The sequence below is a fragment of the Ursus maritimus genome, unplaced genomic scaffold (genome assembly GCF_017311325.1).
Source record: "Ursus maritimus isolate PB19 unplaced genomic scaffold, ASM1731132v1 scaffold_1, whole genome shotgun sequence".
NCBI classification, from domain to species: Eukaryota; Metazoa; Chordata; class Mammalia; order Carnivora; family Ursidae; genus Ursus; species Ursus maritimus.
The window spans coordinates 18,651,391-18,666,324 of NW_024423343.1; the positions used below are offsets into that span (position 1 = coordinate 18,651,391).

General features: G+C 45.5%; 1 pseudogene; it reads right to left on the reverse strand.

Annotated features, from left to right (window-relative positions):
- Positions 1-7,284: 7,284 nt before the first annotated feature.
- On the reverse strand, positions 7,285-7,998 carry LOC103662755 (annotated as a pseudogene).
- Positions 7,999-14,934: the final 6,936 nt, after the last annotated feature.

The following is a 14,934-nucleotide window of genomic DNA, read 5'->3' on the forward strand; positions in this document are numbered from 1 at the left end:
CTCTTGCTGTCTCTCTCTGTCAAATAAATAAATAAATAAAAATCTTAAAAAAAAAAAAAAGAAATGGGAAGTGGCGAGGTGCCCATTATTGCCCTGATAACCAGGGGCTGGGGGATGGTCCATAAGAAGGGAGGACCCCTTGCCTGGCCCCACATAAAGACATCTGCCCGGAGCAAACAGTGCCCTCCAGTCCTTGCGACCTGACCGTCTGTGGGGGTGGCAGCTCACTGTCATCCCACCCAGGGCTGCCATGCTGACGTCTCCAGAAATTACCTCAGGGGTATGTGCTGGCCTTCTGAGTCTTAGAAACTGTTATTTGGAATTCCATTTTGTATCAGAAAGTTATCCTCAGTAAGATTAGGGACACTTGCCACTGTGTAAGAAAAAATTTGTCTGGTCTTGTCCCCGATTCCTGAGATGTAGCCATTGGAATTCTGTGAGTGGTAGGAGGGTCTTCGTTATTCACAGCGGGTCCCTAGATAGTTTCAGGATGGGGACTGGTCATGCTGGAGAGCCTGCTCGTGTGATTAGATCCTGCCGATGTCATGAAACACCAATGAAAACTCTGGACACCAAAGCTCAGTTGAGCTTGCTGGTTGGTGAGCCCATGAAAATGCTGGGAGGGTGACACATCCTGATTCCATGGAAAGAAGACACGAAAGCTCCATGTTCAAGACCCTCCTAGATGCCATCCTCCAGGTCTCTTCTTTGGTCTGGTCCCAATGCAGATGCTTTTTAATAAAACTGTACTTTTTAAAAAAGATTTATTTATTTATTTTAGAGAGAGAGTGGGGGGGGAGGGGCAGAAGGAAAGGGAGAGAGAGAATCCTTAAGCAGACTCCCTGCTGAGCGTGGAGCCCAACCTGGGGCTTGATTCCAGGGCCCCGAAATCATGACCTGAGCCAAAATCAAGAGACATCGGCCGCCTAACTGACTGAGCCACCCAGGTGCCCCAATAAAACTATGATTTTATGTATAGAGGTTTCCCGAGTTCTGTGAGTCATCCTAGTGAATTATCAAACTTCATAGCGTTGTGGGAACCCCTGAATTGTAGCTGGCTGGTCAGAAGCATCAGTGGTTTGCCCCCCCCCCCCAACTAGCAGGTGGCATCTGATATGACGACAGTCTTACTGGGGATTGGTCCCTTAACCGGTAAAGTCTCTGCTCACTTCAGGCAGTTACTGGCAGAATCGCAGTATTGTACCTAGCGTTTCCCTGTGGTCGGGTCTAACTTTAAGGAATGACGTTGTGCCCAACACCTGTGAGGATCCCAACCTGGTCTTCAGCTGCTTTTGGCTCCTGCTGCCATTTACTGAAATAACCTCATTTCTGCCTGGCGGCAAACTCTGCCCCCATTCCTGACCCAAGAGCTCTTAGGTGTGGCTCCCACTCGCTCTTTCCCCACCCAACACACACACATCTCTCTCCTACTTCCACATCCTCCATGGGCTCCTGGGGGCATCTGGCTCTTCCTGAACTCAGGGCAGGGAGAACTTTGAGCTTATCTCAGGCCCATCTGCCTCCATATCTCAAATGTCCTCATAGTGGGATTTCTCTTCCAGGAAGCTGGTACAGGTCTTTGCTGTTCTCTGATTCTCAAAATCACTGGTGGAGGAGATAGACAGGACACGGCCCCGATTACAAGACACACATCAGCCTGGAAGAAGGAGGAAGAAGAGAAGAAGAAGGGGAAGGGAGAAGGAGGAAGAATTAACATTGGAGGGCTTACTATGCGCCGGTCACTGTTCTGAGACTTTTCTAATATTAAATTCATTTGATTCCCACATCAACAGTACAGTTTCTATTACTATCCTAATATTTTAGAAAGCAGAGCAGTAGGGATTCAAAATAATCTGCCCAAGTCATACGGCTACTAAAATCAGAGCCCAGAATTCCCAAAGTGGGTGTTGCAGTGATTGTGAACGCTTGTCATGAACTTGCTGCGTAGACGGACACATGAGTTGTGTCTTTCCCCTGTGTCAGTTCCATTTGGTCACAAAGCAAGGTTAACATAATTAGCAGATTCAGGATCCAAACTCAGTGACATCTCACCACGTGTTTAACCTTGGCTTGTAGAAGTCACGCAACCAAGGGCACCGGGGTAGCTCAGTTGGTTAAGTGTCTGACTCTTTTTTTTTTTTTAAGATTTTTTTTTTTTTAAGATTTTATTTATTTGACAGAGATAGAGACAGCCAGCGAGAGAGGGAACACAAGCAGGGGAAGTGGGAGAGGAAGAAGCAGGCTCACAGCAGAGTAGCCTGATGTGGGGCCCGATCCCACAACGCCGGGATCACGCCCTGAGCCGAAGGCAGACGCCCAACCGCTGTGCCACCCAGGCCCCCTTTTTTTTTTTTAAGATTTTATTTATTCATTATTCACCTGAGAGAGAGACAGAGAGGGAGAACATGAGCCGGCGGGGGGGTTGGGGGGAGGCAGAGAGAGAGGGAGAAGCAGATTCCCTGCTAAGCAGGGAGCCAGACCTGGGGCTTGATCCCAGGAACCTCCCCCCCCCCAAGATCATGACCTGAGCCCAAAGCAGATGCTCACGTGACCGAGCCACCCAGCCACCCCAAGTGTTTGACTCTTGATCTCAGTTCAGCTCAGATCTTGATCTCAGGGTCATGAGTTCAAGCCCCACGTTGGGTGTGGAATTTTCTTTTAAAAAAACAGTCACGCAAGACACAAGGCGAGTCACACAACAAACAAGATAGAACACGTGAAGGAAGTTAATAAATCAAAAGCAAGTCAGTCTGAGCCACCCCTGAGATAAGGCCTGAGAGATAAGGCCTCGGTCTGGTCCGGGTCGGCTTATTGTGTTCAAGCCGTGAAGGATCTCCGTTCTGTTCAGAGATCAATTGGGCAGAGCCTTTGGCAGCAGCTGCCTTTTTGAAGCGGTCAGACACGGAGGGGTCAGTGTCCAGAGAGTGCGACAGTTTGCTGCAAAAATCCTCCCTTTTAAAAGGGATTTAGTCAGTGCCGGGCCTTTGCAGACCTCCTCTGTTTCTGCGGGTTATCGTTCTGGGTGTGTCGTCGGCCGGTGCTGCTCTTGGCGATATCTGGTCTGAACCGCTGTGCCCTCGGCTGCCTGCCCCGTCGCTGCTTGATGCAGGCCACTGCTTGACGTGAGTGACTCCATCTTGCTTTCTACAGTGCTCTGTACTGACTTCCACTCACTAGAGCTCCTCGCCATTGCCTCTCCTTCTGCCATCTCAGGTAAGTCGTCTGCTGTTCGGAGCAGGAAATACTGGCTCTCAGTAACCAAATGTGTTCTTTTCTAAATATTTCATCACACATCTAAACTTGAAATTTTGCAAACAAATACATGATGATTTTCTTCTCTGCTGTGTCGGTCTTTCCCCCAGAAGGAATGAGATGAAACACTCCAGCCTCTACTCCCTTCATGGGGGAGGGCCACCCGTGCAAAGGGAACCACTGGGAGCGTTGCTATATTCTGACACTTGAATGGGGCCCCCACCCGGACATAAAAGAATTTATTGAAACCAGAGGCAGCATGATATGGTGAAAAGAGCAAGGATTGTATTAAAATGCTCACAATGTTTCATTAAGAAGAAACAAAAACAAGTTACAAAACCATTTCAACAATTCATCTCTCCCTGCCTCCCTCTCTCTCTCACACACACACAAAATTGGAAATATACACACCAAAATTAATAATGGTGGTAAATTATATGTGACTTTTATTCTTTTTACTTTCCTGTATGTTGTCCTAATTTTTTAAATGAATTTCTTTGTAATAAGATAAAAATATTCACGGCAGTAAAGCATGTGGGCTGTAATGGACACACAGTCCCGGCTTTGTTACTTACTAGCTATGAGACTCTGGGCAAGTTACATAACCCCTTGAATAAGCCTCAGTTCTCAACAATTAAACAAGAATAATGCATATCAAATTTACAGGGCTGTTGTGGGGATGAAAGGTAATATAAGTAAAGTTCATCACTTGATTAATGATTATCATCATTGTAATTTACCAGGGTGTCCTGTTTAATCTATAACCAGGGCTCTGTTCACAATGGATAGAAAGTATTGATTCGGGAGGCCTGGGGGAGGGCCTGAATCCTCCATCTCTAACAAGCTCCTGGGTAATGAAAAGACCTCAGGTCCAGAGACCACATTTTGAGTAGCAGTCCAGAGGATTGAAGCCACTGAGGGAAAAGAATGTATAGCTGATCACTACAGGTATTTTCATGCTGGGAGCATTTGGAAATTCTGGAAACAGGTGGGAGGTTGAAAGTCCAGGCTTTCAAGGAGAGCCACTTAGGCGGGACAGAGAAATTAGAAAGAATGTTGGCAGAACTTACAGGGGACATCCAGCACACAGCCAGTTTCTCCCTAGGAACATTTGCCAGATTCTAGGGTTGCAAAGTGAGAGATTGAAAAGCTAAGAAGAAAAGCCTCCAAAAAGCAGAGTGTTGCTTTCAGCAGTCTTGAGATATATGTAGAATTAAAATGTAATTTTAAATAAGGGGCTCCGCTCACCTAATTCCAACGTGTCTGGGGGGTGGGGCGGGGGACATCACCACGTGGTACTTGGACACCCAGCTGGGTGTCCTACAGCTCAACTCGATTCTGGACCTGGGACAGCATCAGCTTCCGCAGGTGAGGGGCTCGGCCCCACAAGACTGCCACCCACCCCTGCAGATGCCGATCTCGAGCCCAGGTGATCTGTGCTTCTGACCACCCAGCTGCAGTTTGGAGGTTCCCGTGACCCCCTCCTTAGGCTTCAGATGCCAGTCACAAGGACAGTGGTTATCTAGACTTCTGACCAACTAGCTCTAAATCAGAGGGTCCCAGGATTTTGGCTTTGATTAATTTGCTAGAGCAGTTCCCAGAACTCAGGAAACCCCATTACTCACTAGATTACTAGTTTATTATGAAGAATTTTTTTTTAATTTTTATTTTTTAAACATTTTATTTATTTATTTGACACAGAGAGAGACAGCCGGCAAGAGAGAGAACACAAGCAGGGGGAATGGGAGAGGAAGAAGCAGGCTTCCAGCGGAGCAGGGAGCCCTATGCGGGGCTAGATCCCAGGACCCTGGGATCACGCCCTAAGCCGAAGGCAGATGCCTAACGACTGAGGCACCCAGGCGCCCCTATTAGGAAGAATTTTAAAGGAGATAAACAAACCTCCAGATGAAGAGAAACATAGGACAATGTCCAGAACAAAGAAGTTTCTGTCCCCACAGACTTTGGGCCCAGGATGGTGGCATGTGGAGGCCTTCTGGTTCCCCAAACCGAAAGCTCTCCAAACCCCGTCCTTTGGGTTTTTTATGGAGGCTTCATCCAGAGGCAGGTGGATTAAATCATTGGCCATCGGTGATTTGATTCAGCCTCCAACTCCTCTCCCCTCCCTGCAAATCAGGGGTTGGGATGGAAAGTTCCAATTCTCTCTTCATGGTTGGTTCCCCTGGCAACTAGCCCCCATTCTTAGGTGCTTTCCAAAAGTCACCTTATGAATGTAAGCCCAGTTGGGGTGGAAAGGGGCTCATTAGAAACCATAAGACACACATTGCCCCTTTATGCCTCTGGAGTGATTTCAGGAACTGAGGACGAGAGAGCAAATATTATAGCAAAAGATTCTCCCATTGCTCTCATTGGTCAGGGAACTCCTAGGATCTTGAGAGCTGTGAGCCAGGAACCATCCATGAAGGCCACATGTATATGAGGAATGTATGTTGGTCATCTGCACGACCGACTATATATATCTCATAAATCACAGTGTCACAATAACAATGCCCAAGGCAGGAGGGGTAAACATGGGGCTCGTGTGCTCTAACATGCTAGCATTATGCATTAAAACCAATCGTTTGCATTAGACTTCTGCTCTTGCTGCGTAACAAACAATGCAAATCATTAGTGACTTAAAACGACCACTGTTGCGTTACGGGTACGGCTTCTGTGAGTCAGCGACAACTGGAGTAGGCATGGTGGGAATGGCTTGTTTCTGTTCTACGGTGTCGGAGACCTCAGTCTGCAAGGTTCAAAGGCTGATGGCTGGAAGAATCTGGAAGTGCCCGATGACTCAGGGGCAAGGATTGTCGTCCAGAGTGTCCTCACATGGCTTTTCCGTGTGGCTTGGCTTCCCCATAGCAAAGCAGCTTTAGGGTGGTAGGATTTACACATGGCAGCTCCGGGCTGCAAGCATGAAGGTTCCAAAGAATAAGGCAGAAGCAGCCTGATTTTTGTTACCCTGCTTCAAAAGTGACACAGCATCCCTTTGGCTTTACTCTTTAGTCGGAGCGGTTACACGCTCTCCCAGATTCAAGGTGAGGGAAATCAGACTCCAATTCCTAATGGAAGAACAGCAAGATCAGTGGTAGGATTACATGTGTTTCCAAAGAAATTGTGGCAGTCCCCTTTGGCAAAAACAAAACAAAACAGCTTCGCATATTAGCCATCTGTTTAGGGTGATGAAATATTTGGCAGGAGGTAATGATAATGGTTACATAACAAAGTGCGTGTCGTTAATGCTACTGAGTTGTACATTTAAAATGGTTGAAATGGCCAATTTTATGGTATATATATTTTGCCACCATAAAAAATTCAGAGAGGGAGGAAGGGAGGGAAGAAAGAAGGGAAGGGAGGGAGAGAAAGAAGGGAAGGAAAGAAAGAGGGAGAGAAAGAGACCCAGACCAGCCCAGGGCCGAAGTCAGGTAGGAGCTAGGTGGGAAATCAGGCATGACATTCCGCAGAGAAAAGCTGGATTTCATGTCCGTGTTCCTACCTGTGCATATAATTTGTACCCCCAAGATTCCTCAGTGTAGAAGCTTGTTAGGGCGTTTGCAGATAGTCTGAAGGATAGGAGAGGGTTTGGCTGGAGCCATGATGAAGTGCACTCACTAGAATAAATGAGAGGTTAAGAATAAAACCAAAGGACCAACTTACATTTCCAAACCCACGATTTCAACAGAAGGTTTATGAGACCAACCTTGGGAGACTAACGTATAATTCCAACATCATTACTGAGTTTCTCAAATTCGTGTTTAATGAACAGTGACGCTGAGCTGGGAACAAATGCCGTGGGTGGAAAGATCACCAGTGTAGTCTCTGGGAGGTGCAATGCCCGAATGATATTTTGTGGATAATTGTATAACGAGGACGCAGTAATGCCACCAAACAATGGGCACACTGTTCCGAATGAGGAAGTAAACAGTTTCCAGTGCCGTCATCACATATTTGGTTTTTGGTTTTCGGGTTTTTGGGGTTTTGTTTTGTTTTGTTTTTTGTTTTTGAGATCTGATGTCTGATCTTGGAAAAATCTCATTTTTGACTGGACTCAAACTCAGAGGTAGAAGCTCTCAGAGAGGACAGCCCCCGTCTCTCGGCAATCTGTTCCTGCTGCTTTGCTTTGACCTCTTTCATTCTCTTGGCCAAAAGTCGAGCATATTCTGCAACGTCTTCCTTACTTTTCTCAGCATGCTGTTTCCTCAGGGCAATTCGCCGACATCTGTGTCGGAGGACATTTGGACGCACGGAGTACCAAGGCGCTGGATCCTGGGCGCTCTGGTTCTAGGTTTCTTACCTTTTTTGTTTAGGGGCTTTCTCACAACATACGGGCGGACATCATCTTCTTTAGGGAGAGATTGAAAACTCTGCGGATTCTGCTGGCTCTTTGGGGCCCCAGGTGACAAGGCACAGTAGTATCAGTGAGAACACTGAGATTGGCATCCACAGTGCAACCCTGAACAGATTCGCACTTTCTTTCTCCAGTCCTCCTTGGTCTATCGCAGGAATGCTCCTTACCCAGCAGGAGGCGGACGAGGCTATGGGTCAAGAGCACCTGCTTCGTGGGGAAGCCTTGTCTGTCATCGCCTCCATTGCTCCAGACCACAAAACCTTCCATTCTTCGCCCAGAGCATCGGCAGCGACTTCCGTGGCCAGACGCTTCTTATTAAAGGTACAAAGTTTGCGTTTCTCATCCACGTCAATGAGTCTCTGGCAGCCAGTAGCTGGGAAAGAGCTGTTGCCTCTCATCCTAAAGCAGCTGGAGGCCTGCGAGGTGCCACGGAAAAGAGTTGCCATCACATGTTCTAAACACTTATGGGGACATTCGATTTTATAGCTTTATCCAGAGAGCAGGATTCATCTGCTGCTAAATGGAACACCTGCAAGATAGAGGAGAGAAGAGGAATGGAATGTGTAGGGGCCCAGGGCAGGCCGGCCCGAGATGGGCCACTTTGGCATGAAGGTTATTCAAGCTGAAGGCAATTAAGACCCAGAGGGCTCAGTAGAAACTTTTGCCCTTCCCTTAACTACTTGGAAGAATTTAAATTGGGGATCCTTCCCAAAATAATGGTTGTTACCACAGATAAGTTTTATCTGCGTGACCCATCTTTTTGGCAAGGAAGATGTCCAATTACCAACATCTGCTCTGCTTGCTTGCCTGTGAATTGCATTCCTTCCCCCTGAAGTCCCCAGACCCTAACACCCTGCTCCTTAGTTCAGGATGACATATCTACCTCGTTGTGCCTGTCTTTGGGAATTTCCATGTCTGTTTGAATTCCCTGTATGTACGCTGTTAAATCTGATTTTCTCTGTCTCGTGTCAATTTGATTCTTAGTCCAGCTGCAAGGACTTTGAAGGGGCAGGATATTCTGGCCCCCCGACAAGTGATACCCCTTATTCCATTCCTGTGATGTTCTCACCCATGTCCTCCCTCGCATTTGTATAACTGGGGAGTTGGATGACGAAATCTAGACAAAGTAAAGATCTCAATTCAACTTTACAGTTATTGAACGAATATTGATTGAGGGACCGGGTGGAAAGCCAACCATCTCCAGAGATGGGAAATAAATTCTTTTTTTTTAAAGATTTTATTTATTTATTTGACAGAGAGAGAGACAGCCAGTGAGAGAGGGAACACAGGCAGGGGAGTGGGAGAGGAAGAAGCAGGCTTCCTGCTGAGCAGGGAGCCCGATGCGGGGCTCAATCCCAGGACCCTGGGATCATGCCCTGAGCCAAAGGCAGACGCTTAACGACTGAGCCACCCAGGCGCCCCAGAAATAAATTATTCCAACCATGTAGATTTTAAATTCTGTTAGGTGGGATTAGAACAGATTTTGAACTATTTTTTCCCCACTCTCAAGGTGATACCCTTCTGAATGTTTAATCTGGTGTCCCATGAATTATACATTTTTTTCTACTTTGGGGGGAACGCAGTCTATTCCTGTCTCTATATGAGTTCTGAGGATCGTTCCCTTCGGTGGGTTTTCCCCCAGGCTTGGGTGATTTCTTCTCAATCATGCGCCGATCAGAATTCAGCTGTAGACTCAAAAGGGACTCTCTGTAGATCTCCTGAGCGTTCTCCCTGTCCCTCTTTCTGGGCGGAGCTCTCTTATGTAGCATAAGACCTGAGAGATGGGAAACAAAAAATATGATCCTTGTGGTTGCCCCAGCTTACTACCTGGAGAGAGTTTCTAGGCCTAAGCTCAGGGAACTGGACCCCAGGTAGAGCTTGGTAGAGCCCCTGAACTGAAGAAGGGGAACTAGTAGTCGGGGAGGCCAGGAATTCACAGGCGGATTCCCCAAGAAGAGAGCTCCGCCCAGAAAGAGGGACAAGCATTGTTTCATATTTTGCCCATTTTTTCCTTGTTTCATGGGGGAGGGCAAATCTAGCCCCTGTTACTTCATTTTGGCTGGAAACAATCACATAGATCTTAAATTAGATGACATTATTAATTGCTGTCTCCCTTAAAAATTGCTCTTGACTCCCAACATATGTTATCTTTTATACTGAGGAGTTGGTTTACTGTCTTCAATATGAGGAAGGAGGGTTGTCAAGATAGGTGTCAGATGGGAGTTGGCAATTCTCTTTAATGATACTACAGGTGTCTCTGTAGAATTAATTAGCTACAGGTTGACCACTATGATGGATAGCGCTGGTCTTGAATTTGGCTTCTCATATAAATAAAATCTAATTGTAGTTTGAATTTCTAGATTCCATCTTACGAAGTCTCTTCTCTCTTTTTTTACAGTTGCATCTCTGGGGAACATCATGGGGTAACCTTTAGGATATGTAATCACTAGATGTGTAAGTGTAAATGCAAGCCACTTTATTTAGAGTGGTATGAATAAAACAGATCTTTTTTTAAAAAAGATTTTATTTATTTGAGAGAGAGAGAGAGAGAGCATGCGCGCGAACACATGAACAGGGAGGGAGAGAATCTCCAGCAGACTCCACGCTGAGTGCCGAGCCTGACAAGGGGCTCGATCCCACAACTCTGAGATTGTGACCTGAGCCAAAACCAAGAGTTGGCTGCTTAACCAACTGCACCACCCAAGTGCTCCTAAAATATATCTTGAGACAAAAGAAAAGGAAAACCCACAAATTTGGGGATGTGCCACAAATAGTCAAATAATGGTGTTGGAAACTCCTTTTGACAACTGGCAGAAGTTTTTATTTGGCCATGGACTGTCTATTTCATCATTTTCAGTGAGGGAGAATGTGTAGAAGACACCTTATATAGGGGAAAAAACACTAACTTCGTTTCTAAATCATTTAATCATTACTTTATAACTTTTAGGGTACCTTTGACTATATGATTAATTCACTGTCACATTTGTCAATCTTCTAATATTTTTGACTCTTTATTTGGCTTCATTGTCCATCCTTCCCTCAGGCCAGGTCTTCCCATCAGTTTCTGAAGTCCGTAAGTGCTACAAGGCACTAGGAATCAGTACATGCAATCATTAATTCATTCGATAACCTTGGACAAGTTATCCAACCTCCTTGAACCTCATTTTTCTTATCTGAACAATAGAGATAATAATCCTACCAATATTGAAGGAATTTTTCGGTAAGAGTAAGTGTGTGAGTGTGCGGGCGTGTACGTGCATGTGTGTGTCTACTGCAAGAACAATGCCTGAGTCATAATGGAAACTCAATAACCAATAGCTGCTATTCATTTTGCTCAAGCATCCACTGTCAGGAAAGAAGTATACATATTAATAAAATGTCTGTCATACCTCTTCCAGGGACTGATTTCTGAAATATAGCATGATGAAATTCTCAATGTCCGAGACTTCATCTATTAATAGCACAACCCATAAGAAGGTCATTTGTCCAGGCTACAGAGGGATTGCAAAAAAAAAAAAAAAAAGTCTCTCAACTCCAGGGATTTGAAATTTTTCCCATCTAATAGAGGCAACAGAGTCAGTGATATTTATCTCAGCTGTAGTCTCAGATATGATTGCTGAGATACCTGGCACTTACCAAGCCCACGGATCCTGATTTTGAATCAGTTCCCCAACAAGAGAGTTGACTTAAAGTTCGTATTCCTCTGTCAAAGAGCATTCAGATTTGGGTTGTCTGGTTTCAAGTGAACTATCTTTCAAATTTGAAATATATCACGCACTGACAATATTATGACTAATGGGTGCAGGGATCCATTCACCTTCCTGCCACCCAAGACAAGCCTCGTATGTAAGTTCCCTTTTCTAGTATTAAAATTATCACCTGCCAACCTGGAGTGGCCTGCTTCTTTCTTCAGTCTCTCCCTGACCTCTGAGTATGAGGGCTGGTTTCAGATTACACCAGGAAAGCTCCTGAGAGAGTTGCAAACCTACATACACATACAGTGGAATACTATTTGGCCATCAAAAGGAATGATGTACTGATACATGCTACGAAGGGGATGAACCTTGAAAATATACTAAATGAAAGAAGCCAGACACAGAAGATCACAAATTGTAGGATTCCATTTACATGAAATATCCACACTAGGTTAATCTATAGAAACAGCAAACAGAAAGTGGGGGTTAGGGGTAGGGGTGCTGGGTTTCCTTTTAGTTGGATGAGAATGTTTTGGAACTGGAGAGTGATGGTGGTCACACAACATTGTGAATATATTAAATGCCACTGAACTGTTCACTTTAAAACAGTTACTTTTGGGGCGCCTGGGTGGCTCAGTCACTTAAGTGGCCAACTGTTGATTTTGGCTCAGGTCATCATCTTGGGGTCCTGAGATCAAGCCCCACGTCAGGCTCTGCACTCAGTGGGGAGTCTGCTTGAGGATTCTCTCTCCCTCTTCCTCTGCCCCTCCCCCTACTTGCACTCTCTCTCAAATAAGTCTTTAAAAAAATAAAAGTTAATTTTGTTAGATCAATGTCACCTCAATTTCTAAAAAAAAAAAAAAAAGAAAGTGCTATCTTAAAATTAATGCACAGGTTTTAAGGGGACAACTTCATGAGTTTTAACTAGTGCATTACCTGTGTAAACAACAGCCCCATCAAGAATAGAGCGTTGCCATCACTCCGGAACGTTCCCTGGTATCACTTTTCTTACCAAACTATTAACTCCCAGAAGCAAACATTGCTCCAATTTTAATTCCCATGGGTTGTTTTCCTCTGTTCTTGAACCCCACGAGTTGCACAGTGTGTGCTCTTTTGCATCTGGCTTCTCTTACGCAACAGAATTTTTTTGAGATTCATGTTGTTGAATAAATCAGTAGTTTGTTTCTTTTTACTGTTGAATGCTAATATTTCAGACCAGTTTATCTGATCTTCTGAGAAACATTTAGGTTGTTTCCAACTCTTTGTTATTATGAAGAAAGATGCAACAAACATTTTCGGTGGGCATATTATTTTATTGGGGGGAGTACTATCTAGGAGTGGAAATGCTGAATCGTAGGCAGATATATGGTAACTCACAAGAAACTGCTGGTGTCCCATAGCAGTTGTTCCATTTTACACTCACACGAGTCAGATGTGAAAGCCCCAACTGTATAACCTCTCCAACATTTGGTCTTGATTGCCTTTTAAATTTTAATTATTCTAGTGTTCTCTCATTGTCTTCAATTTGTATATGCATCATGAAATGGTATCTCCTTGTCCTCTTTAGGGGCACCTGGGTGGCTCAGTCGTTAAGCGTCTGCCTTCAGCTCAGGTCATGATCCCAGGGTCCAGGGATTGAGCCCTGCGTCGGGCTCCCTGCTCAGCGGGAAGCCTGTTTCTCCCTCTCCCACACCCCCTGCTTGTGTTCCCTCTCTCGCTGTGTCTCTGTCAAATAAATAAAATCCTAAAAAAAAAAAGCGCCAGCTTTATTTACTTACATACAATAAAACTCACCCATCTAGAGTGTATAATTTGACTACTTTCAATGAATGTACAGTCATGTAACCACTACCATAATCAAGATACAGAGTAACGTCCCCCTGACCAGTCAATCCCCTCCCTCATCTACAGTTTCTGGCAACCACTGATCTGCTGCCACTACAGTTTGCCTTTTCTAGAATGTTATATAAGTGGAATCATAACGTACATAGCTCTCGGGCGCCTGGGTGGCTCAGTTGGTTGGGGGCTGCCTTTGGCTCAGGTCATGATTCTGAAGTCCTAGCATCAAGCCCCGCGTCAGGCTCCCCTCTCAGAGGAGAGTCTGCTTCTCCCCCGACCCCACCCCCTCTTGTGCTCTCTCACTCTCTCTCAAATAAATAAAATCTTAAAAAATGATAACGTACCTAGTTCTTTGTTTCTGGCTCTTTGACCTAGCACAATGCTCTTGAGATTCAGCCATATTGTTGCATGTATCAGTTTACTTTTTTGAGAGAGAGAGCATGAGTGTGCATGCCAGGGCGAGGGGCCAGGGGAGGCAGAGGGCGGGGGAGGGAGAGAATCCTAAGTAGGGTCCATGCCCAGCACAGAGCCAACGCAGGGCTCGATCTCAGGACTCTGAGATCCTGACCTGAGCCAAAGTCAAGAGTCAGACACTTAACTGAGCCACCCAGGCCACCCAGGAGCCCAGTTTATTCCTTTTTTATATCTAAGTAGTACTGAGCAGATATACCACAATTTGTTTATTTATTCAGTAGTTGTTGGATATTTGGGTTGTTTCCAAGTGTTTGCTACTATGAATAAAGCTGCTGTGAACATTCGCCTGCAGGAGTGAATTGCTGGGTCATATGCTAAGAGTATGTTTCACTTCACAGGAAACCACCAGGCTGTTTTCCAATGTACCATTTTGCATTCCCGCCAGCAACATAGGCATTCCAGTTGCACTGTATCCTCGCTGACACGTGGCATTTTCAGCCTTTCTCATGTGAGCCATACTACGTAAGTGGTGTCTCCTTGTAGTTTTTCTTGTATTTTGGTTTTCGTTTACTTTGCCCCTTTCCCACCCCACCCCCTTACATCAAGGGCTGACTTTCAGTAGATCCCGGTGAGGGAACTGCTCAGCTACATAGCAACCCAGACCCAGAAGCAGGTCCTCTACAAATAATTTTTTTTAAGATTTTATTTATTTGACACAGAGACAGCCAGTGTGAGAGAGAGAGAAGCAGGGGGAGTGGAAGAGGAAGAAGCAGGCTCCCAGCAGAGGAGCCTGATGTGGGGCTCCATCCCAGCATGCCGGGATCACGCCCTGAGCCGAAGGCAGACGCCCAACGACTGCGCCGCCCAGGCGCCCCATACAAATTATTTAACACCAGGTTCTCCTTGAATGTGCCTTGCTAGGCTTACAAGGATGAGGCTCCCCTTCTGACCACACCTGGGTCTCTGGAGGAGCAGCTCTCTGCTCGGGACGCTGCCCCCGCAGCAGGCACCTGGGAGAATGGGTGGAGGCCCAGCCACGACGCCCTAGCATTTGGCCTCAATAACACTCTGACTTAGAAGGTCAGTCATAATCCTACAGATGGTAGCTTCACCCCATTGGCTCCTGATTCAGCCACATACACCACATCTCTGAACCCGCATCATTATGGTTTTAAATGCACTTTCCTGACAGCTACTGTTGAAGGGTCCAATCTTTCCAAGCTAATTATCTTGATGAAATCACCAGGTTTGGTATCCCATGAATAGAATTAAAGTATATTTACACAACTAATGAATCATCGAGCCTTACATCGGAAACCGGGGATGTACTGTATGGTGACTAAGATAATATAAAAAATAATAAAAAAAAAGAATTAAAGTATATTT